Genomic DNA, 26,392 nt, shown 5'->3' with positions numbered 1-26,392 from the left:
TTTCTGATTTGGCCTGGAGAAGGTGGAAAAAAGAGAAACTCCTGGGAGATTTCAGAGGCTAGACCTGCAAGTGGTATATTCCACTAGCCAGAATTCAGTCAATGCCCCCACTTAATTATAATATGAGCAGATGGAATGATCTCTACCAAAGGAACTATGTCGGGGGTGACTTGGACTATGTGTGTTGAGACTGTCCCAAAATTTGTCTTCCTAAAAGAAATTTCCAGATGGAACTGAGAGAATGTGACATCATAACAAGACATGCATGCAATCAAAACAACTATTATTTTACATTAGAGTTCTAATATCTTCAGTTCTAATATCAATATTTTGAAACTAGAAAGATGTGGAAAAAAGAGAAAGGAATGACTAACAGAGTGAAATGAGTCTAAAGAAACCATATAGACAGGAGAACAGCAGTCCTTATTGAAGAGGTCAAGGATGACAAAAATGCAATCCCAGAACTTTGAGGTAAAAAGAGAAAACAACAAAATTCCCCAGATGACATTCGTGATCTGAAAAAAAAAAAAAAAAAAAAAAGTAGATTACCTACAAGTAAGGTAACGTTAGTACACCATTTGCTTGGCAAAATCCAGTTACAGCAAAATAAGTATCAAAAATGCTCCAGTTTGGACAGTAAAATTCATGATCATCTTGCTCAGAAAAGTGTAGCTATGAGAATTTAATCAAGTAAAGATGAACTAATATTTAAGAGTATCGCCTATTTAATTCAACTTTGAAGTCAAAATGATTTATTAAGATCAACCAAATTAATTGAATAGGACTCTGTTCTCAGAGAAACTTTTGGCAAAAGAGGAAGAATTCTCACATTATCTTAGAAATAAGGGTTCGATACAGCAACAGTATGTCAATGTACCTACAACAATGTCTAGGGGAAATATTTCAGAATAAATTGAAACAGTAATGCAGTCTGCTGAGTAAAACTATTCCTATAGAAAAGACAGATGAATTACAAATGACTTGATAACACTGGTCATTAATATTTTCAAGGAATTCTCCTTGCTATGATTGTGTGCTTAATACATAATACACTGATTAGGATTTTCTTTCCAATAGAATTTTTTTTATTGGAAGAACTTACACTAATCTCCCCAATGTGCACATTTTGCTAAGTTTTCCAGTTGCATTGTTTTAATGATAAAATAAATTGAAATTCTGGACTTTACATCAGACATTTCTGTCTGGTTAATGTGAGTCAGATCCCCTTAAAAACAGTTGTATCTATGAATACTGGAAAATCTTTTTGATGCCTGAAAAGTTGATACTAGTTGATACCAAAATACTAGTCCTATTCCACCCAAGAAATTGTCCTCTTGATGTCCTTATTAAACAGCGAATTGGTCTCTCTGGATGAAAAAATATATATTTTAATTTTTTAATTTAGTTTCATTTGGTCAATGGCAATATTCAAAGGAATGAAAGGAAGATATGAAGTTTATTTATTAAAAAATATTCTCATGAAACATTTGTGGATTTAAGGATTTTCTGGTTGACTCTGGGGTCAGATTTCTAAATCTAAGTGGAAATAGCAAGATGATTGAACCTACAGAAATTAAGGTTAGATCTGACCTATAGTCTAATCACAGGGAAAGCAAACATCCTAGTCAGAAATTTGAAAGTTCCTGGGAACTCTGCAGTGAGGATTTTCAGTGGAATGGAAATGGCTTTACTGACAGTCAGAGTGAGATTTCAAAAGCCATAGTTAGTTTGAAGGCAAAAACATTAGTGCTTATATGACAAAGCTGATAAAGTCATCACAGCCCTGTAATGTTAGAGAAAATTTAATGATTCCCAATCATTTCCTTCCGATTGGATTACTCTGTAGACTTCAGAGCATATTCAAAAACAGCTTTCTTCCTGATGAAGACTTTATGTGTTATAAGGCAAGACAACAGATATTTCAGTGACAAAGGAGACAGCAACCAGAGGTGGCAATGCCCAGCCAAGCAGACACAAAACATAAACGTGTCCAGTTTTCATAACAAATTTATTTCTTTACTGGCATCCCCAACATTGGAAATATGACAAGAACTGACACAAACAAGAGTAGTGAATCAGAATTGATGTTTGTCAAATAAGAACAGAAAAGAGATACACTTGATAGGCTTTTGGCATTTGCACTTAGAATTTGATGAGGAAGCATCATGCTGGGAGGTGGAGTAAAAGGAATGAATATACTGAGTGAGGAAGAAAGTGAATATGAATGGTTGTGCCATATGTGCAGTAATGTAATTGCTAGTTTGGAGATAAATAACTTCTCCGTATATATTAGGAATGGTTTGATTGATAGTGAGTGCATAAAAGAAGGCATTAAATATTGAACCCATATACAGGTCATTTCACTTTCTCTCTCTCACACACACACACCTCACACACACACACACACACCACATACACATACTTAAATACATATGCAAAATATGCATGTGGAAACCTGCATAAAACTATAGTTCAATGAAGACCAAAAAACTCTATCCATAATATTTGCATTTATGCATCATTTATGTATCCTTTATACTATATCAACTGTGGATAGCATTATTTGAAAGGATCACACATACTTCATATTAGCAAGAGATGAATTTTTCATTATCCAAGCCTAAAAATGAACGTAAGCAATTTAAAAAAGTGCTGGCAGGATTGGTGAAATATTGTATGGGATAAATGAGATATTATTAATGCTCTATCATTAGTTTTACTTCTCAAATATTAATCTTGAAATCAAGAAAATAAAGAATGCTTTTCTAAATCCAATTGATCTTGTTGGCCTAACACTTCACTATGTAAATTAACTTTGCCTAGGGCAAATTAAAATGTGGTATTAACATTAAGGTATTACAGTAGCCCCTTTTTCCACAGTTTCACTTTTCATGATTTGAATTACCTGACATCATCTGGGACCCAGGAGCAGATAATCTTCCTTCTAACAAATTATCGGAAGGGCAATGAATAGTAGCCTAATGGTAGGTCATCATGCCTACATCATTGACCTCATTTCATGTCATCACATAGGCATTTTGTCATGTCACATCATCACAAAAAAGGACAGTACAATAAGATATTTTGAGAGAGAACTGCATTCACATAACTTATTACAGTGTATTATTATAATTGCTCTATTTTATTATTAGTCATTGTCGTTAACCTCTTTCTGTGCCTAATTTATAAATTAAACTTTTCTATAGGTGTGTATGCATAGGAAAGACATGGTTTATATAGATTTTGCTTCTACTGACTGAGGTTATGGTTAGGCATCCCCTGGGAGTCTTGGAACATATTCCCTATGGATAAGAGGGAACTAGTATATTTCGTAGTTCTATGTCATATTCAGATTGCTTTTAAATGTATTGACATATTTGAGAAACAGCTAATTCAAGGAAGTAGGAGAATGCATGATCTGTTTTTTTTTTTTTTTTTAAGGAGTATAACTATAGGGCAGCCCCGGTGGCACAGCGGTTTAGCGCCGCCTGCAGCCCGGGGTGTGATCCTAGAGACCCCGGGGTCAAGTCCCACGTCGGGCTTCCTGCATGGAGCCTGCTTCTCCCTCTGCCTGTGTCTCTGCCTCTCTCTTGCTCTCTCTGAATAAATAAATAAATTTTAAAAAAGAGTGTAACTATAAACAAAAAGATAAATTGGTATTACAGAAGGATAAAAGCCTGAGGAAAGGAATTTTTTTTTTGGGGGGGGGAGAAATATTAAATTAGTACTAAATAGGTCAAATATTTAACATCATTTAAAATAAACAAACAAACAAACAAAAAGCAAAATCCCAGTCTGGTTGAATAGGAGCTATATTGGAGCTAGTTGTTTATTTTCAGTTTTATAATTGAGATTGGTTTTGGACCACTGAAGTTCACAAAACTGCCATAGTTTTATTGTTTGTATCACAATGACGTGGATTTAGGATTGATTTAGATGAAATTTGAGATAATTATTGTGACTGTGTAGAAATTGTCTGGCACCATAACTTATGTCTCATCTGCTTCACCAATATTTTTCTTTTTTAATACCTGCTTAAATTATCCTAAAGGCTTTAGGATCTTATTTCACTCAGAGCTTTCCTCTCAAAATGACAATCTTTATTACTGAAGGCCATATTTCCAGGGTTTTGTGGAATCTCTGAATTAAAACCATCACATATACCCTGGGATCAGAACATTTCCAGGCTAAAAGGATACTGACTAACCATTTAAAGTAGAGTTGATCCTTGAACTGCAAAGTTCCACTCATATGAATTCTTTTCAATAAATACATGTACACTATTGTAAATGTATTTTATTTTTTATGACTTTCTTAAAAACATTTTTTCTAGCATGCTGTATTGTAAGACTATAGTATAGAATATATACAAAACAGGTGTTAATTTATGTTTAAGCTATTAGTGATTAAGTTTGGGAGAGTTAAAAGTTGGGCATTGGTGCTTCAACTCCCATGTTGCTCAAAGGTCAACTGTGATTTTGAAAGTTCTTTTCTTGAATTCCTTAAAACCTATGACAATTCTATACAAAAATGTTTTTTTTTTTTTAAATTTCCAGGGTCTATCCAACGCACTTTCTTTGAAGGCCAGAGCAGCCTATATTCTCAACTATCCCAGTCCAAACTATGCCAGAGCAGTACTAATAGATTTTTTTATGTCACGACCATCTTATATCGTGTCCACTGTTTTCATGAAAGGGTCAAATATAATCCCAGTTCCTCTAGTGCCTAGTCTAGGATTCTCTTTATTCCACCACAATCCATGTCTTATTTCCATATGACCTTCCTCTTTATTTTAAAGTGTCAAGTAGCTCCAATGAAATTGATTCAAGAATGAATATTGATTGAATGCCAAGTGAAACATTGCCCGGGTTAGATGATACCTTATTCAACAAAAATGAGTCCTAGGTGAAATTTTTGTAGCATATGCTTTCCAGCTATTTTGTGACAAGTTCTATGACAGAGGCAAACATATATTTCATCTAGTTTCTTGGAATAGTTTACAAATACATATATATTACAGTTATAATAATATAATTATATATAATATAAAAGCATATAATTATTTTAGTTATTTTAACTTATATTTATTTAAAAATAGAATGCGTAATTATTATATTAATAATGTAAGAATACCTTTCTCTTAGAATAATATAATACAGTATAACATGTAAAACAGCACTAGAGTCCCAGGAGACATTTTCTTAGAAGCAGAATGTTCTGAGCTGCATAAGTAAATCAGGCTAGAGGGAAGAAGACTTACTACTTGCAGAAATTGGACCCAGTTAGACAAAGGATGAGAGAGGAAAGGTGATGGGAGCAAGCAAGCAAGAGAGAAAAGAAGCGAGTCAAGGCATAGTGATGATTGTGTTCAGTGTGCTATTTCATGATTATTCAGTTGAAATCATCATCTCCACTTTATGAGGAGATGGAATTCAGGACATTTAAGAGACGGAACCAAAAATAAAAAATTAGTGAGCGAGACCATATTCATAGAGGTTGCTATCCCTTTTATATAACTACAATAGTAAATCCTTAATGCTTTATGTAATTATCTTTGCGGTTTAATCTAAAGACTTTCTGACTATGGGGAAGCTTCCTTCTTCCCAGGTTTTTCCCTTTACCACTTAAAAACCCTGAATATAATGCAGTAAACCATTATTGGAAGTCTCTGAAAATTTTGAAGAAGAAAGCAGACTGCCTAAGGAGAAAGTGAGGAGATGAAATGATGATGCGTCCAAGACTTTGTCTCATGTTTTCTTTCTGGAAAGGGAGTTCTAGAAGCTTCCAACTTGGAACGGTGGTAGGCACAGACAAAAATAGATTCAGGAAAACCTTCTTCTCCTTAGCCAAAGAACTGATGGTAAGGGACGCCTAACAATAGAGTTTTGGCAATGATCATTTGATTCTGGCCAAACATCAATAGAAAAATTTCACCTATACCCAGGGCTCAGCAGGGAGATGGAGCTTCAGCCCAATTTCCCAGTTTGTAGAAGCAGATGATGATGTAGTTCTTTACCTGGTGGTGTCAGCCACTAAACGGAAAACTAATCTCCATCCCTCACTTAGCGGAAGCAGGCAGGATCTGATTCTGCTGCCAAGGTATATCAGCAAGGTTTATTGACGGAATAAAGCTGTGTATGTTGGGCTTGTCAGCCCTCCAAATTCCCCTGGCCCCTGGTTTCAACTGGACTTAAGCGGGAAACTAAACCTCCACACACACTCATCAGCATTAAGTTGAATGAGGAAGTGTGGAGAAGGGCTAGTCATCATCTGATTCCCACTCTGCCTCATGTCAGTGGTGCCAAGCTGGTTGCTGCCTGAATCCCCACCTGACCCTAACAAGATAGTGTGAGTTAGATGGTGTCAACAGTACCCAACATAGAAATGAACATCTACCTTCCCTCATATCTGTGCACTACAACTAAACAGAATGGCTGCCTGCTAAAAAATAAATAAATAAATAAGCCCAGAATCTTACAACATGATACCCAAAGCATCCAATATAATCATAAATGACTCATCATGACAAGCACCAGTTCAATCACAACCTGAATGAGAAAGGAAATTCAGAAGTAACACTGAAATAATTCAAATGTTGGAATTATTTAACAAAGATTTTTAAAAAATGCTTCCATGGCAATTACAGATAGTCTTGAAAAAAAAAAAAAGATATGAAAGTCTTAGCAAAGAATTAAAAAATTTAAAAAGGAGCCAGATGGAAATAATAGAAATGAAAAAAAAAAAGATAATGACCAAAAAAAATTTACTAGATGGGCTCCATAGCAGAGGGAGTTGACAAAGAATAGTAGCAGAGAATTTGAAATTGGATCAGAATACTCCATCTGAAAAACAAAAATAACTTACAAAAATAAGAATAGTGCTTCAGGTACCTATAGGACAATAATAAAAATGGTAAATTTCATATTATTAGAGTCCCAGAAGTAAAGAAGGGAGAGGGAGCTAAAATATATTCAAAGAAATAACAGCTGAACACTTTCTGAATTTGGTAAAATACATAAATCTACAGATCCAAGAAGTTAAGTGAATACCAAATAGGATAAAATGAGCAACATCCATGCCAAAGTATATCAAAATTCAACTGGAGACAAATATTTTTTAAGGTTTTTGTTTTTATTTATTTGACAGAGAGAGCCAGAGAAAGAACATAAGCAGGGGAGCAACAGAAGGAGAGGGAGAAGCAGATTATCTGCTCAGCAGGGATCCCAACATGGGATCCTGACCAGAGCAGAAAGCAGATGCTTAATTGACTGAGCCACCCAGGCATCCTGACAAAAACAAATTTTGGAAGTGGCCACAATGAAAGGGCCACTATACTATAGAGGAACACCAATTTAAATAACAGTGAATGTCTCCTATGAAACCACAGAGGACAGAAGGAAGTAGCATATATTTTTCAAGTACTAAGAGAAAAGAGGTGTCAAATCCATATTACTGTATCCAGTAAAAATATCCTTCAGTAATACAATAAAAATATTTTCACATAAAGGAAGACTTTTTAAAAGTATTTCTAGGAAAGCCACCTTTCAACAATGAGGAAAATAATTTTTCAAAACAAAGCAAATGATAAAAGGCTTGAATCTTCAGGGGGAAGAAAAAGATTAAAATGGTAAAAATAGGAGCAATTTAATAGATTACAGTTTTGGTGGATTTTTAAAAACAGTTTTTGATGGTTGAAACAAGAATTATACTACTATATGATGTATTCAGTGCTTATAGCAACAACATTAAAGAGAATCATACTTAAAAAATGAGGACACCTCATTGGAAGTACATTTTCTGTATTTTCTTTGAAATGGTAAATTGTCAATGCCACTGGACTGTGATAAGTTAGCACTAAATTTTTTAATAATAAACAATATACTCAAATACATTTTAAATAAACAAAGGTAGAATCCTAAAAAAAAGTTTGAGAAAATAAGAAGGTAAGAAATGATTAGGAAAGCAACTAGAATTAGAAGAAGCAAACAAAAGAAAAAACATGAAATATCACACTTAAGTGGTATAAATAATTATCTGAAATCTTTATCAATAATTATCTAGCATAACAATAATGATCAAAGATATAAATGGTCTAAATACACCAACTAAAAGACAATTAGTTGGCAGTGGACCTGGTGTATAGGCTAAACAACATGTTCTGAAACTCACTTAAAATACAATGAAATAGGTTGAAAATAAAGAAAGAAAGAAAGAAAGAAAGAAAGAAAGAAAGAAAGAAAGAAAGAAGAGAAAAGAAATGTCATGAAAACATTACTTTTAAAAAAGCAAGACTGACTATCTAGATAAAATAGGCCTCAGAGTAAAGAAAATTACTAGAAATAAAAAAAATTAGTAATGACTAAAGGATCAGTCTACTAAGAAAACATAATAATTTTAAATGTTCACACATGAAACAACAAAACCACCGATATAAAGCAAAATATGATAAACATGGAAGGAGAAATGGACAAATCCCACAATTATTGTTTGGTATTTCAACATGCCACTTTCAGTAATTTATAGAACTAATAGATAGAACATTAGTGAGGATATAGAACTGAGTGACATACCATCCAAAAAGATCTAATTGACACATACATAACTCTCCATTCCATAATAGTAATACACATTTCCAAAGATAGATCATACCCTGGACATAAAATATTTTTTCCAAAGATAGATCATACCCTTGACATAAAACAAAACTGAATACATTTAAAATAATTGAAATTGGAGATCCCTGGGTGGCTCAGTTGTTGACCACCTGCCTTCAGCCCAGAGCATGATCCTGGAGTCTTGGGATCAAGTCCAACGTTGGGCTCCCTGCATGGAGCCTGCTTCTCCCTCTACCTGTGTCTCTGCCTCTCTCTCTCTCTCTGTGTCTCTCATGAATAAATAAATAAATAAATAAATAAATAAATAAATAAATAAATTATATAAAAAATAATAGAAATTATACATGTTTATTCATGATCATAAAATAAGTAAACTAGAAATCGGTAATGTAAACACAACAGGAAATTCTACAAACACTTGAAATTTAAGCAACACAGTTCTACTAAATCCATAGATCAGAATGAGAGAACCAAAGTAAATAAAAAACACAGAGAACTGAATAAAAATATAAATAAATTAACTTATGTAGGATGACGTTAAAGCAGTGCCAAGAGGGGTATTTATTTATAGCACTAAAGACTTGTATTATAAAAGAGAAAGGTCTTAATATAAGTTTCTGTCTCAAGAAACTAGAGAAAAAAAGAGCAAAATAAATGCAAAGCAAACAAAGGAAAGAAAATAATAAAGATAATAGAAATCAATAAGAGTGAAATATAAAAGAGAATATCAATGAAACCAAAAACTGGTTCTTTGAAAAAATCAATTAAAAAAAAAAAAACACAAACAAAAGCATAACTGACAAGGATAAAAAGAGAATAAAAGGAGAGAAGACACAAGTCACCAACATGGGGCATGAACAGGGTTATCACTCAGATCTACCATTCATGAAAGAATAGCCAGAGAACATTACAGATCATTTTACAATCATAATTGATAAATTAGACAAAACAGATCAATTATTATAATCTGAGGGCTCCATCCCACAGTGCCTCACATTAAATTGAGTTTAGCATTCAGTACATATCAACCTTGATTTTTTTTCTCAGCGATAATAGTTCTATCTCCTATGATATGCTGTGATTATAACATGAAAATATACATGTAGAGCACAGGACAGAGCATGAGATGGTGAAGGCTCAAGAATGGTTAGCTTTTGTTATGGTATCAATCCCACAAATACTTCTTGAGTGCTCACTGTCAGTCACTAGTCTAGGTGCTGGGAAAACTCAAGTGGATTTATTAGTCAGAATGCAATCAGGAGACAAAAATCACACCAGTTATTTGAACAGAGAGAATTTAATAGAAAGAATCATTACCTAGGGGGACCTGGGTGGCCCAGTTGGTGAAACATCTACCCTCCGCTCAGGTCAAGATCTGGGGGTCCTGGGATCAAACCCCACGACTGGTTCCCTGTTCCGTGGGGAGCCTGCTTCTCCCTCTCCCTCTGCTGCTCCGTCTGCTTGTGTTCTCTCTCCAATAAATAAAACCTAAAAAAAAAAAAAAATCATTACTTATACAGAAGGTTATTAGCAGAAAAGGAAAGAAGAGAACATGGAAAGATCTTAGAGATAACTGCAGGATGGAGCTACCACTCATAGGGCTGAGAAAACCAAGGATGGAGATTGAAGTAATTAAAACAAGGAAGCTTTAGACCTCTGCAGGGGTGAAACTCCAATAAGTAGGGTGTAAGGGTTGTTGGCATTTTCTACACAATAAGGTTCTATAAGTTTCGGAAAAATGGTAAACCAGATTCAGCTACAACTGTGAGGAGAAACCGCTGTTGTAAGGGTGAAGTAATTTTTATGGAGTGATACAAATTCAGGAATCCTACAAGAAGAAATAATCCCCTTTTCCCTCCTCTGGTCTTGCAGTCACTCTGTTAAAATATCTATTGTTAAGAGCTTAACAAAGAAGCTGCTTTTGGCAAAGCAGAAAGGTGTTTTGCAGAGTTCCTGCCCTAGCATTAAAATTTAGATTATAGTTTGGAGTTAGGAGACAAGATTATAATAACGAGCATAATCCGTTGTCGACTCAGTGTCCATACACACCCTCTTCACATAGTGGGCATACCGTAACCTCTACAATAACCATAAGTGTAACCATATCATAACCCAATGAAAATAATTCTTTATTTTTAAAGAAAAATAAAAGAGGAAAAACTACTAGAATTTGAAATCACAGCCCATCTCAAAGCACTCAAATTTCCTCTGTATTTTTATAATACCTTGCATATACCCACTCCATAGCACCTCTTATGCTAATTAAAACTTATCAGTTTATTGTCTATCACTTTGATCAGATGGAGTGCTGTTTCGGAATGGACAGAGCAATCCATTGTGTTTCTCCAGAAATCGGAATGCTTTTTCATTGAAAGGACACAGTAAATGTTTGTGGTAAGAGTATAGGAATCCCACAGCCTGAGTAAGGCGTTATTTTGACAACTAAAAATCATGGCATGGTTACTTTTAGATAATTTTCAAAGAGCCATCTGTGTATTGATTTGTTTAATCATGAACATAACTTTAGAGTCTTAAGCACAGGGAATTGTGTCATGCTAAGCTTGGACGATGGTATCAAACCTCAACCATAAACCAAGCCTGACCAAGTCACTTCAGGAATGCAGGTGACAGTCTTTTCATGGTAGGAAGGAGAGGGGGAAGACATTGGTACAGGAAGATACCACAGGCAGGGATATGGTCATCAAATCAGTAAACATACCTAGAATATGGTCAGGTCACTTGATTTGATGGAATTTAGAGACAAGCAATGCCACTGCTGAAAATCATTCTTTATTTTATTTATTTATTTATTTTTTGAAAATCATTCTTTAATCAGGTATTGCACAGTATCTCTAGGCCTACTTCCTTTCAATTATAAAGACTGAAAAGTGAGTAGTTATGTTTTATGCAGAGGGCGCGCGCGCGTGTGTGTGTGTGTGTGTGTGTGTGTGGTGTGGTGTTTATTGATTCAGTTTCTCTTGGCTTCTCTCAGTAGGTGACCTACCGTCTTCAGATGGAACTGAGGCTCTTTGAGAACCTAGATAGAAGGAAAATAGTTGAGTCTTTGGAGCAATAACTTGGAAGTTTCACAAAATAACACAGACAGGTTCCGAGTACAGAGGGTAGTGTTAAACCCTGGTAGCTGATACCTAGAGAAAGAAAGAAGTATTTTCTCTCAGAGGTTTATACATGAAACACTGAAGAGCTCTAAGGGTATGAGACAGAACACATTAAAAGGCAGTTCCATGAAGATGTCTTTGCAATTGTTCGACTTCATTTCCCACAGTCTAGACAGTGATTTTGTTCTTGGAGATGGAGGAGTGTCTGTGAGAAAATTGGACGTTGATATGAGCCACAATGCTAGGTTGTGTTTTGGGCTCTCAGCTTTCAGAAAGAGACACATTATTTTCACTCATTCTTCCTTCAGTATTTATTGGTTACTGTTAAATCATCTCTTCTTTGCACTCAAGAGGCACCAGTGATTATTCAGGCTGCCCGAGGTATTTGGAGTTTTCAGTGAGGATACACTGAGGAAGGAAGCCCTATTATCTTATTTATCACTCCGGATAAGATATAATTGCTTCCTTCCATTGCTCTTGTGCTTTGCAGTTATTGTTATTTTATAATATATTTGTTCCGTTTTGTGTGTGTGTGCCTTCGCTGCTACTAATTCACTTTTTTATCTTTATTGTTCTTTTTCTGTTCATAGTTTCTATAATTCTATAGCTGGAAAAGCCTCAGCTGCATTTTGTAATATGCTTTCATTGCCTGGGTTTGGTTATGTAGGACCCTAGACTCAGGACTTATCACAAGTCCCGATGATCATTTTGTTTTTTGCAATTGTCTGTGCTATGATCCATCCATGAATCCTGTCAAGAATCTTGAATATCATTCCACAGTCATTGACACATTGGGTAACTCAAAAAGTCAACCTGCAACAGAAAGATCAAAGGAGACCAAACTGTGTCTAAATACACATTACATTTCCTGGACACCTTCCTAAGCGGTGTTGGCAATTACATGATCTAGATATCATGAATTAATGCCCTGAAACTTAACTTCCTCTTCTGTCTCTCTCTCTGTCTCTCTGTCTCTGTCTCTCTCCACCCCTCCCTCCACCCACACACTCAAACATACAGAAGCCACTGACATCTGTCCATTCTGGCATTAAAATCTAGGCCATGGCTTTCACCTATTAAACATAATTTCACTACCAAGCTCAGATGGGGTCACTGTGTGACACTGTGATGAGATGAGATGAAAGAAAAGCAGATCATTTCATGCTCATGTTTGATCATAGACAAAACCAGTAACTCACTATACACCACAAATATAACCAAGCATCCTCTTTCTAGACTCACAGAAGTGCTTGCTAATCCTTTACCAACAGAGCTTTAACTTACTGCATTTTTTCTGCCAACTGGATATAAATGACTAAGAAAACAAATGATAAAATTGTTCCATGTTTGTCAGTTGTCAGTCCAAAACAAAGCCATACTTCCTCGGATCTTCCCTAAAATCCCAGCCGAGATCTTATAACCAGTCCCTTCCAATATCTCCTTAAGCAGATGCCCAATACTCCTCCCACAGTGTTTAATCTCTCTTGCTGTAAGTACCAATCTGCTCAACTTTGTTTGACTGAGGACTAATGGGAAATTCTATCAGTCATTTTATTTTATTTTTATTTTTTTTTAAGATTTAATTTATTTATTCATGAGAGACACACAGAGAGAGGCAGAGACACAGGCATAGGGAGAAGCAGGCTCCATGCAGGAAGCCCGATGTGTGACTGGATCCCAGGACTCTGGGATCCCGCCCTGGGCCAAAGGCAGATGCTCAACCTCTGAGCCACCCAGGCATCCCCTATCAGTCATTTTAAACGATGGAGAGAGGGACCTGACATGATTTAAGTTTCCAAAAGCTCTCTTTGCCTGCTGGGTGAAGAAAGAACAACAGGGGTGAAAGAATGGAAGCATGACACAGGTTTTCAAGATGTGAGGGAGGCTTGGAATATGGTAATAGCGATAATGGAAAGAAATGGATGAATTTAGGCTGTATTTTAGAATAACTATTTTGGATAGAAGAGGGTTTTTTTTCTTTTTTCTTTTGTTAGATCTCAGATTTGGAGTATTGAAATAATCATATGTGTTCAGAGCATGAAATAGTATCCTTTATTCACTCAAGGTTTGTTTCTGGTTTCCTTAATCCTTATCCCCCACCCTCCCCAATCCACTCTCCACTGCCCCCAGTTCTAATTCATTGAGCAACACCTTTATTTGTTAGTTGGTGTTCTTGGAAAAGTATATTACTCTTTTCTTTGTGTATTCTTCTTTATTATGGTACTTATATACTTATTCTCCACTTAGTTTTTCCCTTACCAGTATATATTTACTCTTGTCATAGATTGTTTGGTTTAGTTAAATGCTTAACTGTTGTAAAGACCTTCAAGGTTTTTATCTACCACAATTGGCTTACTCACTGCCTCAAAGATGGAGAAACCAATAGTTTCCGCTGACCTACTATCACAAATAACATTGGGATTAGTAACCTTGTATGTGATTCTTTATTTTAATTTAATTTTCCTTTCTTTGACACAAGAATTACTAAGATGTACTTAAGCATACTTAATTTTACTATTAAGCATATAATTTGATGGAGTATTGTAAAACAACAGAAAAGAAAAAAAAAACTATTGCTATGTTCAGAAGCATAAACAGAGCTCATGAAAATAATTTGGGCAGAAGAAGTTAGGCACTAAAGAATGTATCCTGTGTGAATCCATTTATATGAAGTACATGAATAGGCAATACTAGTTGACAGAGCTATAAATCAGGATGAATCAAGGTAGGTGTGAGGAAGAGAGAATATAATTCTTATGTCCATCAGGAACAGTACATGCAAATGAAACAGCAAAGGAATATTGCAGGAAATTGCCAAGCAGACAAAATAGATGGTGGTCTAATGGGAGAATAATGATGGAACTCAAGGGCACAAGCCAGCCACATAACAACCCAGAGTGGGGAGGTCAAGTTCTATTGCAATCAGGAAGCTTCTTATATGAATGCCACCAGGGAAAAAAAAAAAAAAAAAAAAAAAAAAAAAAAAAAAAAAAAGATTTTTGTTGTGTGACCATTACAGAGAGCATAATAAGTAAGGAAGAGAGCCTGAGTAAATCTGGTGGGAATTATAAATGTCTACGGTTGATAAGAAGAGATGATCCCACATATATACCTGCTTATAAGGAAAAACCAGTGTCATTCATCATGTAGAAAAGATACTCAATAGGTAAAAGTTTTAATGAACTTCCTAAGGTTTACTTATAGTTTCCATTGAGTTGTATGACTTGAAAATCTGTTTAAAAAATCTGTTCAAATGGTCTAGGAAGTTCTACTAATATAGACCTATTAATACAAAATAATATTAATATCCTAGTTAAAAAGGAAAAAATACTCTAGAATTTTTTTTTTTTTTACTATCATGTTATCTGCTAGCAGGAGCCATCCTATATGAAATGGAAGTGACTAATCAGAAAATATCTTTTTTTTAATTATGTAAATCATAGAGAAGTAGAATTAAATGAGATCTCTAATTGTTAAAATAGAGTTTTCATATTTGGAAGGAAACTAGTAAATATTTATATCCACATTGAATATAATTTTGAAAACTCCTCATGTGATCTTAATCTCTGTTTTAAAAGCAATAATTATTTTTATTTAGACTTAAAGTGTTGTTTCATTTGATTTGATTTTGTTTTTACTCAAAGGAGTCATACAGATTTGCTGTTTTTATGTGCAAACCCCTTGACTCTTTAATTAGAATTTATTTTGCATTGGAGAGATTCCCTTTTTTCCCTGAATGAAGGGAAATAAGAACATTAAGACAATGAAGATACCTCACAGGGGAAAGACAAAATTTACCTATGGCTTTATTTATTAATCTGGTCTTTAAAGCAGTTATTTTGGGGAATCCCTGGGTGGCTCAGCGGTTTAGCACCTGCCTTCAACCCAGGACGTGATCCTGGGGTCCTGGGATCGAGTCCCACGTTGGGCTCCCTGCATGGAGCCTGCTTCTCCCTCTGCCTGTGTCTCTGCCTCTCTCTGTGTCTCTCATGAATAAATAAAATCTTAAAAAAAATAAAGCAGTTATTTTATATTGATCTGCCACTGAATGCTGCCACTTGCATTTCCCCAAATAGAATATGCCATATAAAACCTACACACTGCTCACTGCCCTGCCCCACCAACCCCTCCAAGACCTCACTTATCTTTCAAACTTAAGGTTATGAATCACTTTTATGTAAAGCCTTCCTCATGATTACAGTTTTATAATTCCCTTTGACCCCACACTCCCCCCACCAAGCAGAATTGGCTGTTTCCTCTGCTTCAGTACTTTTGCTATATCACTTACTACTTTGAATTTGACTTCTCTTCCTTACTAGCCTAAGGGCTTCTTGTTTTTTTTTTTTTTTTTTTTTATTGAACAATGGGTGGGATATAATGTTATATTAGGTTCAGGTTTACAGCATACTACTTCAACAACAGACTAGAAGCTTTTTGAGGGTCAGGTGTTCTGAATCTGTGGTGCTTAGTTTTCTGGTTGGCATAAAAAAGCGTTATGTATATTTGTAAATCATGCATGATGGACTAGTCCTGGGCTATGTGCATATAAATTCTTTTCACTGAATGAACTGGCTAATTAGGATGTACAGAGTTAGCAACCTTATCATGAATGAGATATACCAGTCATTAAGATAATCAAAATATCTATCTCAGTACATTATAGCCTCCAGACAAAAACAAGGAATTGTAAATGGTGGATGTGATTGCACGCTTGAAAAAGACGAGTGTCTAGAACACACTTTATTAATTTTTTATAGCACACTTTAATTTGACAGAGGACTATCTGAAGTACATACAAACCAAAGAAAACTGTAAATGTTGGAGTATTATGCTGCTGGATTGAATCAAGCTTCTTACTTTTCCCCAAACAACATGAAAGTATTATTTTAATTTCCTAGATAACTACTTAAGAGTTTGGAGTATTAAAAAAAAAAATAAAGAAAAAAGAAACAAAAAAGAACTCAGGCTATTAAAATGAAGATTAAATGTTCAAACAAATATACATAAAATGTTTATTTTTAAGGTCTTGGCTGTTAAGTAGTGACTTTTTAAACATAAAAATTCATAGTAGGTATTTGGGAAAAAAATTCAGAATATATGGTCTAATTACTTGCTGGTATGTAGTGGTAGCATATGTGTGTCCATATAATCACCTATCGTTTCAACATTTAGGATATTTATATAAAGTATTTGTGCTTAGACATGTAAAATTTTGTTTACTACCTAACTGGTAAGTGGATTTATAAATATCTTTGCAGAGTTCAATGTGTTGAAATTACTAATCTTCATACTAGACATTTCAAAATTTGCATGTATAATTGCACATTCCTTCACGCAAATAAAAACTTAGTTTTTGCCCTCCTGGAAAAGGTATTTATGTATTTATCTATGCACACTTAACGTGTATGCAAACATTTGGATTTACATATATACATATTTATTGTGTTTATGCAACATTGGTTTATATAGTGCACTCTACACATTTTGCTTTTATTATGATAAATATTGTTATGCTTGATCTTTACCAATCTAAAGAAAAGTGTGTTTGTCATTTGTCCATGGTATTGGAACTTTTGAATATTCTGTTTCTTAAGATCAAGGGAAGTGTTACTTAAGTGGATTTCAAAATATCATAACTTTGTTTTGGGAAGGCATTCAAATATCAAATATGTATTTTGCACATATATAACTTTTATAAAAAGGAACCTATTTTGGCTAGGATAAGTTAGGGGATTTTTAGGCCTGGACACCATTCATTCTCAGCTGTGTAAACAATATGAAGGGATGATACCAAAAAAATAAAATAAATAAATAAATAAAAGAAAGAAAGCCCTGTATATATTATGTATGACTGTGCATCCACACAGAATTTCCCACACACATATGCTGCCTGGGACATGGTATATGTCACAGCCATTTTATACGTGATTCTTCTTTCTAACTATAAAGGTTTGGTGTTGTCATAGTACATATTTAGCTTCTGAGATTGATGGATTGTTTCAGTGAACAAGATTATATAGCATTTTTTTTCTTATCTGAGTCAATGTTTTCCTCAATACCATGAAGTAAATTAAAATAAAGTGTTTAAATCTACTGCTTATGATAAAGAAGACCAAATCTCATTCTAATAAATATGAAATACAGCTTGTCATGTTCCTTTCACTCTGTAGAAATGCTACCACAAGGCTTTGCCAGTTAAGTCTAATATGTTGACATTTATTTTTGCTGCAATAAATGTTAGGATTATATTTTTGCATTAAATTCTGGCATTTTTAAAGATCACGATGACAAGTAATTTATTCCTCAAATCACTCTGGTTTGTTTTTACTTTTTGAATATGGATTTGGCCATGTGTCTCCAAGGCACAGTACAAAGCATATTTCATATGTTTTGCAACCTATTAGTTTGATTTAAATCCACTTTTTCCATCTGGATTTACGCAAGCCTTCCTTGATGTTATTTGCTCTGAATTATTGCCCAGAAATAATCACACTGAATCCAATTTTACACTGGCTGTGTGGCCTACCAAGTCTGTCACTGTAAAGCTTTAAGGCTTTTATAGTTTGTTTCAGTGAAGGCAATTCCTCAAATTTTCTGTATATGAATATATAATATGCTGTTTTGACATACATTTAAAATTTTTTCTCTACCTTTTTTTAAATATGGAATGAATATGATGACATATTTAAGAAACTACAATGGTTACAGAATCAGTGGAAAAAAAGCAATGTGTGAAACAATGTTTTTGCATATTCAAGATAAAATTCACATACAGTAGATTGGGTCAATCTTTATATGATTCGAATCAAAACCTTGAAGATAATAATTTAGTTCTGAAAGCACTGATGCAGTTCTTTTGCACCTTGAAGATTTATTTCTTTTAGTAATACAAGAGCTAAAGGAGAATGTAAATTTGAAATTCATCTTTTTTTAAAAACCATATTTTTAAAGGACTATCTTTCTCTAAGTTGAGTGAAGAGTGAAATAGAACATTTTTCAAAGTAGGTAATAAATCTAGATTATGCAGACATAAACCCTTGTCCTTTGTTTTTTCTGTCTCCCTGGTAGATAGTTTTGGTCTATATCCATCAGAGAAAAAGAAAGAAATGTCAATTGTCTACCTATATTTAGTCATTAACTTTTAATAACCTTATGAGAAAACCTGAAATTTTGAGTATGTAACAAATTATAGTAGAAAGCTAAATTCTTTTCAGCCTCATACAAAAGTCCAGAGAATTCTTATTGGTTAGTTTACATAAATAAATGTGTGGGTGGTTGCTCACACTTACACATCTGTAATTTGCATTCTCACCACTTATAAGAAAGTTCAGACTATTTAATATTTGCTAACTAGAACTACACAGTTGATAATCTTTCCTCTTTTGAATATAGGTACGTGATTTTTTTTTCTATGATAAGCTTAGTTTCAGTCTCTTTTGCTGAATTAGAATCCAAATCTACACTGAAGAATTTTTTGAGGATTAATTTAAGTATTCTTTTTAAAATATCTATCAAGGAAGAGAAATATGAGGTTTAAAATGTTCTATTTTACAAATCCAAATTCTTTCTCTCTCATAAAATGGTTTGGTAAGGCAAAATACACAGCGATCCTCTGGATGCTTTAGAGAGGGATAAAACTTCATGCTATTGAGTTCAAATATATAAAGGCAAAGTGAAAGAGAAATGAGGTAATCATCCATTGGATTCTAGACTTAAAAGGACAGCTTTCAGCCAAACTATCTGGAAAATTAGAAAAATTTCCCTTTACCTTATTTAAACAATTAACTTAATCTTCTTCTTCATTTTTTTACTATAGATAAAAGTGCCTTTTTCTTTTAGATAATTATAGTTACATTGTTAGAAAACACCAGATAAATAGCTATTCTATTTATCACATACCATCTTTGAGATTATTATTTAAATCACTTTGCCTAAAAATACCCTTCTGTACGATGGAGAAAAATTGCTATATTCTTCACCTGAACTATTAAAGGAGTAACAAGGAATCGTAAATGAACCAGACATCATGGGAAACATTATATGAACTATAAATAATGTGTTATGCTTTACTTTGAAATGCAGACTTTTATGCAAATCCAAATTGTTATAATTATATAAAAATTGATACACAAATCTAAGTCTAACATTTAATGTTATAGTCAATGCTGATGAAATGACTAAGTCATTTTCATACTAAATATTTAAAACCTTAGACCATTTTTATGACATATACATGACTCATATATGTGAGTTGTTTTCAATTTTGGCCATTATGAATAATGCTGCTATGAACACAAGCATACAAGTTTTGTGTGGACTGTTTTCATTTATCTTGGATATGTATTAAAGAGTGAAATTGCTGGGTTATATAGCTACTCTATCTTTAACATTTGGAGGAACTGTCAAACTATTTCCCAATACAGCTGCACCATTTAACGTTCTTACCAACAGTGTATGAGGATCCTAATTTCTCCATATCTTTCACTCCACTTATTATCTAGTCTTTTTGATTATACACCTTCTAGTGTATGTGAAGTGGTGTTTTTGGTTTATATTTTGTAGCCCTGATAGATAAGACTGTTGAACACTTTTTCACATGCTTATTGGACATTTATACACCTACTTTGGAGAAATTTATAACCAAATGCTTTATCTATTTTTAAGATTACTTATCTTTTTATTATTGAGTTGTGTTTTTTATATGTTTTGAATCTAATCTGTTATCAGATATATGACTTAAAAATGTTCTGTCATTAGGTGTATGTGTTTATGTTTGCAATGATATTGTTTATATTACTGGTTTTTTAAATGGATTTAAATTTTTCCTTTTTTGTCTTGTACAATTGGTGTCATATCTAGGTAAGTTCTGGTAAACCTAGGTCAAGATTTACACTTGATCTTAGCCAAAAGCCCAAGAAGCTATTAGGTCAAGATTTATGCCTTTGTTTTCATCTAAGAAATTTATAGTTTTTATTTTAAAATTTATTTCTGTTGTCCATTTTGGTTTATTTTTAATGTTATGTATAAGAAAAACATGCAACTTTATTCTTTTGCATGTGAATAGCTAATACCACTATTTCCCTCCCTCCCATTTTTTCCCCATTGAGTTGTCTTGGCAGCCTATCCTTGTTGAAATCAATTGACCATAAATGTAAAAGTTTATTTCTGAATTATCAATTCTGTCCATTTGTTCATGACCATCCTCCTGCAGCACCACACTTTTTTGATTACTGTAGCTTTGTAGCAAATTTTGAAACTAAGAAATATTAGTTATTAAGCTTAGTTCTTTTGTAATATTTCTTGGTTATTCTTGGTTCCTCACATTTCTGTATGAATTTTAGCATGACTTGTTAATTTCTGAAAAACAACAAGAATAACAAAACTTCCAGTTGGATTGTGATAGGCATTGAGTTTAAAATGTGAATTAATTTGAGGAGATTTGTCATTTTTGCCAATATTAAGACATTCAGGGCAGAGAGGAATGAGATAATTAAAAATGGAAGCTTGCCCTAGCCAGGGAGAATCTGAAATTTGTAGAGAGAGAGCCCTGATTTGTTGGCTAACATTTCCCGGAGTACAGTTTCTATATCATTGACCTGAGGGAATGGGAGGGAGTGGGTTATGGTCAAATGCCATAGACTTTTGCTGTTTCTGAAATTTAGTAGGTTTTCTTGAATAATTATTTCTCCATTTGCTGTATGATCTTAGGAAAATTACATATATGTTAAATGGTTGTTTTTATTTGTTTTGCTTGGAGATATTGCTTGTGTGTATTAAAGAGTATATTTCATCAGTTTTGGTTGTTTTGCTGGGAAGATGGTCTACAATGACATCAAGCCACCATTCCAAAGTAAAATAACCGTATTAATTGCATAGGCATCAGAGTTGAAGCCAGTAGTTTAAAGAGTAAATGAAAATTTAAAAAGTAGATATATCTAATATAGACACGTTTAGCAGTTTGACTATGAAAGAAAGGAGAACAAGGAAATGCCACTTTTAGGAGCAGGGGAAATACAATATGGTTTCTGTTTAATTTTTTAATATAATAGTAACATAAGTATGTTTAAATGAGAAGAAAGAAAAAAAAATTAAAAAAATTTAAAAAAATGATTAGAAAGATCCAGATACAAAACAAATTTAAGTAAATTCTTACATTTTTGGCCAAGTGATGAAGATGTGGGAAGCCAATGACTTCAGTTTTCTATGTGAATTGAGAGCTGGTGATAAGAAAGAAGTCTGAGTCTGCAGGTGGAATGTGGAGAAGGTCTGATTATCCACGTGGTCAGTGGGTTGGAACCTATCGGTAAAATGTAGTCAAACTGTTATGTATCTTTTATGTGCAGCTGACATTGATAGACATGGTTTCAGAGTAGCACCGATTTAAATATTTTATTTGCAAGCCCCAAACTCATTTGTTCTGTATTTTTTTGGAAACAGGATCTTCCCTCAGTTAGTAAAATGAAAGGAATTGTTTCTCCTATAACATTGAAGAAAAAACTTTGCATCAGAATTTATTTCCCCTAGATGCACAATTATATTAGATTGTTTTGGTGTAAGTTTTCACATAGACGTCTAAAATGCAGATTTAGTGTGGGTGATCATACATAGGTCACACTTAGTTAGGCATCTTTTCTACCATGGCAAACTCTCATTGCTGTAACACCTCTGGCAACACTATTCAAGGTCACAAACAAAATCTTTTCAACACTGACCTAGATATGAATTTTCAGTGTTTCACCATGTGGGTGAATTCATGACAATTGTTCCTGATAGCTGTAGAATTATAACAGCCACTAGAGAAAATATTTGTACTTCTTACCCCTCTCCTATTGTATTAAAGAATCAAATTAGTAACCACAGCTATCTTTGTTGCAATGACTGACAAGTAAAGGATTCAGTCTGGCAGTTGACAATTAATAAATTACATTTCTTCTTCTTCCTGAAGGCTTTAGGGACATGATATTTTCCTACTTTTTTACTAATTAAGAATGGGTAAATCTCTTAAGGCTTTGTGATTGGATTTGGTTTGGATAACGTTTGTTTGTCAAATTGATACATGGTATGACATGAATCAGAGCCGTCTAATTCTTTACACCTAACTGAATTAGCGCTTCTCTTATATCTAATGATCCCAGCCTGTCTTCCTCATTCTGTCACAAATTGAGTCATTATAACCCACTTTGGATTGTTCTATTCTAATCTCTGACCTTTTTTCTTTCAAATCTCACTTTAAGCTTAAATATTATTTCACTATTTTATAACTTGAAAATGAGATCACCCTAAGAAAGAAACTAACAACTTAATAATATAGAAGATCAATGACACGGAAATTCTTGATATGACTCAATAGCTGCTGGGAGGGAGTAAGTTTGGCATATTACCACATCTAAATAAAAGTACCATAATTCAGAGAAATTTGATGGGGAGGAAGGGGATTATGTAAATAACTTGGTCAATTGTAGAGGTATAAACCACTGAAATTGGAGGATATATGTTGGAAGTTTTGCTAATATCAATAATGTCTACTAGCATTTAAGTATCATTTACTTTGATCCAGGACCCTTTGGAAGATCTTTATAAGAATGACTTTGCACATGATACTCACAAAAGCCCCTAGGTAAATGTTTTCCCTTTAATCATACTTGACAGGCAAGAAATCACCACCTTGGGGATTTTAAGCATGGGCTCAATATTCAGAATGAGCAGATGGTGGAAAGTTCGATGAGATTGAATTCCAGAGCCTATCCCTAATCATATCCTGCTCTTGGTAAGGTGAATGATGGGGAGTAGAGACTCTGTTTCGTTATTCTTATCTGTGAAGATAGTATGGAGATATTTGTATTCCCAACTGCCTTGGATCAAATGAGAAACTGTACAAGAAAACATTTTACTGAAAGATATTGTAGCTTTGAATTTCTGTGGAGCAATTGAAACCATAAACTAAGCAAGTGTTACTTGTTAATACAGTAGACATGGCGCTGGTAGATCAAATGCTCTGAAGACAATAGTGAAATATCAGATAGTATAATGGCAAGAGTGTGAGAAATATGACCATGGTGATGAGTATGGAGTGTGAAGCAGTGGCCAAAATTCAAAGCCCAGGAGTGTGTTCATGAAGCCCGATAAATAATGAAGCCTGGAACTACCATGATTATTGCTATCTGTAGTTTCTCCTGAGGACACTGTCTCTTTTCAATTCTGCATATACTTAATTTATAAATGATGCAACTATCTGATGAGCGTACTGATACTTCCCTCTAAGGCTGTCAAATACCCACACAATTAGCTATGAATGAATTAGTAATGTTTCCAGTCAATGTTCTTTGCATGTTTGGGAGTTAAGGTCATTGCATTTTTCTTTATAATTATTCAGCCTTTATGCGTTAAGCTTCATATAGGTTTCATTAATATTTAAATTTTTGTCTGTATTACTATATTTTATTTCATTCCATTCCCCTGCTAGCTGTCAAATTATTTGAGGGTGCTATGAATTGAAATTATTTACTGGTATAAATCGAAAGAAAATACCTAGACCAATGCTTTTTAACCTTTTTTTACTCATGGCACACATGATAGATCTTTACATGATACCTGGAAAAAGTTGTTCCAGATTTTACAGCCTGGGATTGAGGGAAATAGTATCTGGGTAGATCACTACATTCTGGCCAGTGGGAACAGTGGCAGTATTCATTAGACAGAAGATTTAGTGAGTTGGAATGAACTAGAAATATACAGAGCCACTAACATGAAGGGGCCAAAATATAATGTTTTTATTTCTATAAAACTGAACATAACTTTGCATTGAGTGCCCTTTCCTGCTGATTAAAAAAAATCTTTTTTCACATTAAATTGTTCACTTCTGACTTAAAAGATAATTTATTTTGATTGATTTCAGCATGCCTAAGGAATTAACTTTTGTCTTAATTTTAGTGGAAAGTCTACTCAGGGGAAAAAATAAAACACCAAAAAACCAAAACCAAACAAACAAACAAACAAAAAACAAACAATTCTTATGTACCAAGGAAGTTGGCTTAACTCTGATATTAAACAAGGATACTACAAAAGAAAATTCATATGCCAACCAGTTTCATATAGTTATAAACAAAATCTAAATACACTGTGATTTATAGAAAGTGAGTAAGATCCATTGTATGAGGATTTGGGTTAAGTTCTTAAAGGAGTTTAATTAGCTTTAGGCAATCATTTGCACTTAGACATTTTTTTCATTAAAACAAAATCATTTTCGTGATGGTTATACCCCAAGTGCCTACCCTGAAACCATGAGACATTAGAATAGTCACATAAAAGAAAGAGTCATTTATTTCTTCATTTATTCAATAAATATTTTTTTGTATATCTATTAGGTATAAGGCTTTGTTATTAAGTACTATATTATTCTAGACTTTGAGAACATTCTCAGTGAAAAAAACAGAAAATGACCCTATCTATATGGAACTGCATTATACTGATGTAAAATAAAAATGAAAAATTAGAAATAAGAAATTACGTAGTGGATTAGAGAGTGTTGACTCCTAAGTAGAACATATAGAATAATCATGAAAAAAGTAAAGTTTGCTAGGCAGAAGGGGAGTGGAATTTTGGAGGATTGACAAAAATGTCTTACTGAAGATCAATATTGAAAACAGACCTGAGGAGTGCCTGGGTAGCTCAGTCAGTTAAATGTCCCAACTCTTGGTTTCAGCTCAGATCAGGATCTCATAGGTCATAGATCTGAGCCCCATGTCAGGCTCTGTGCTCAGTGGGGAGTCTACTTGAAGATTCTCTCCCTCTGTACCTTCCCCCACCTTGCTTTCTCCCTCTCAAATAAACAAATTGATCAAAATAAATAAAGAAAAAAAAAGAAAAAAAGAAAAGAAGAAAGAAAGAAAGAAGAAGAAAGAAGAAAGAAGAAAGAAAGAAAGAAAGAAAGAAAGAAAGAAAGAAAGAAAAAGAAAGAAAGGGAAGGAAAGAAAGAAAGAAAAAAAAGAAAGAAAGAAAGAAAGAAGAAAGAAAGAAAGAAAGAAAGAAAGAAAGAAAGAAAGAAAGAAAAAGAAAGAAAGAAAGAAAGAAAGAAAGAAAGAAAGAAAGAAAGAAAGAAAGAAAGAAAGAAAGAAAGATGAAACCATCTGAGATGAAGCTATGGTGCTGTCTCAGATAAGATCTTTTCATAAATAGGGAAGAGCAGAGACAAAAGACCTGTGACAAAGCAGAACTAGACATGTTTCAGGAACCTTAAGGAGGCCCATGCAGTTGGACAGATGAAACTGGGAGGAGAATGAAAGAATTAAAGTCAGAGTTTCTAGAATCCAGATTTTGTCAGGCCTTGTAGGTCATAGTAAGATGTTTATTATGGCCTGATGTTTGTATCCCCTCCAAATCCATATGTTGAAATCCTAATATCCAATGTGACGGTACTTTGAAGTGGGGCCTTTGGAAGGTGATTAGGTCATAAGGGTGGAACCCTCATGAGTGGGATTAGTGCTCTTATAAGAGTCCCCAGAGAGATCCTTTGCCCCTTCCACAGTCTGAGGACACAGCAGGAAGATGACTCTGAGAAAGTGGCTTTCATTAAGCTCCAAATCTGCAAGTGCATTGATCTCGGACTTCCCAGCTTCCAGGATTGTGAAAAATAAATTTATTTTGTTTATAAGCTACCCA

General features: G+C 34.0%; 1 long non-coding RNA gene across 1 annotated transcript; it reads right to left on the bottom strand.

Annotated features, from left to right (window-relative positions):
- Positions 1 to 362: 362 nt before the first annotated feature.
- On the bottom strand, positions 363 to 25,600 carry LOC140610594 (uncharacterized). The gene is made up of 4 exons (XR_012012184.1): positions 25,383 to 25,600; positions 21,888 to 22,031; positions 9,933 to 10,103; positions 363 to 515 (listed from the first exon to the last, which is right to left on the bottom strand). It is a non-coding gene; the product is annotated as an uncharacterized lncRNA (long non-coding RNA).
- Between the last annotated feature and the right edge of the window lie 792 nt (positions 25,601 to 26,392).

The sequence above is a fragment of the Canis lupus genome, chromosome 2, assembly GCF_048164855.1.
Source record: "Canis lupus baileyi chromosome 2, mCanLup2.hap1, whole genome shotgun sequence".
Taxonomy (NCBI): Eukaryota; Metazoa; Chordata; class Mammalia; order Carnivora; family Canidae; genus Canis; species Canis lupus.
Note: the sequence above shows the minus strand (reverse complement) of the source record. Positions and strands in the feature narration are given on the sequence as shown.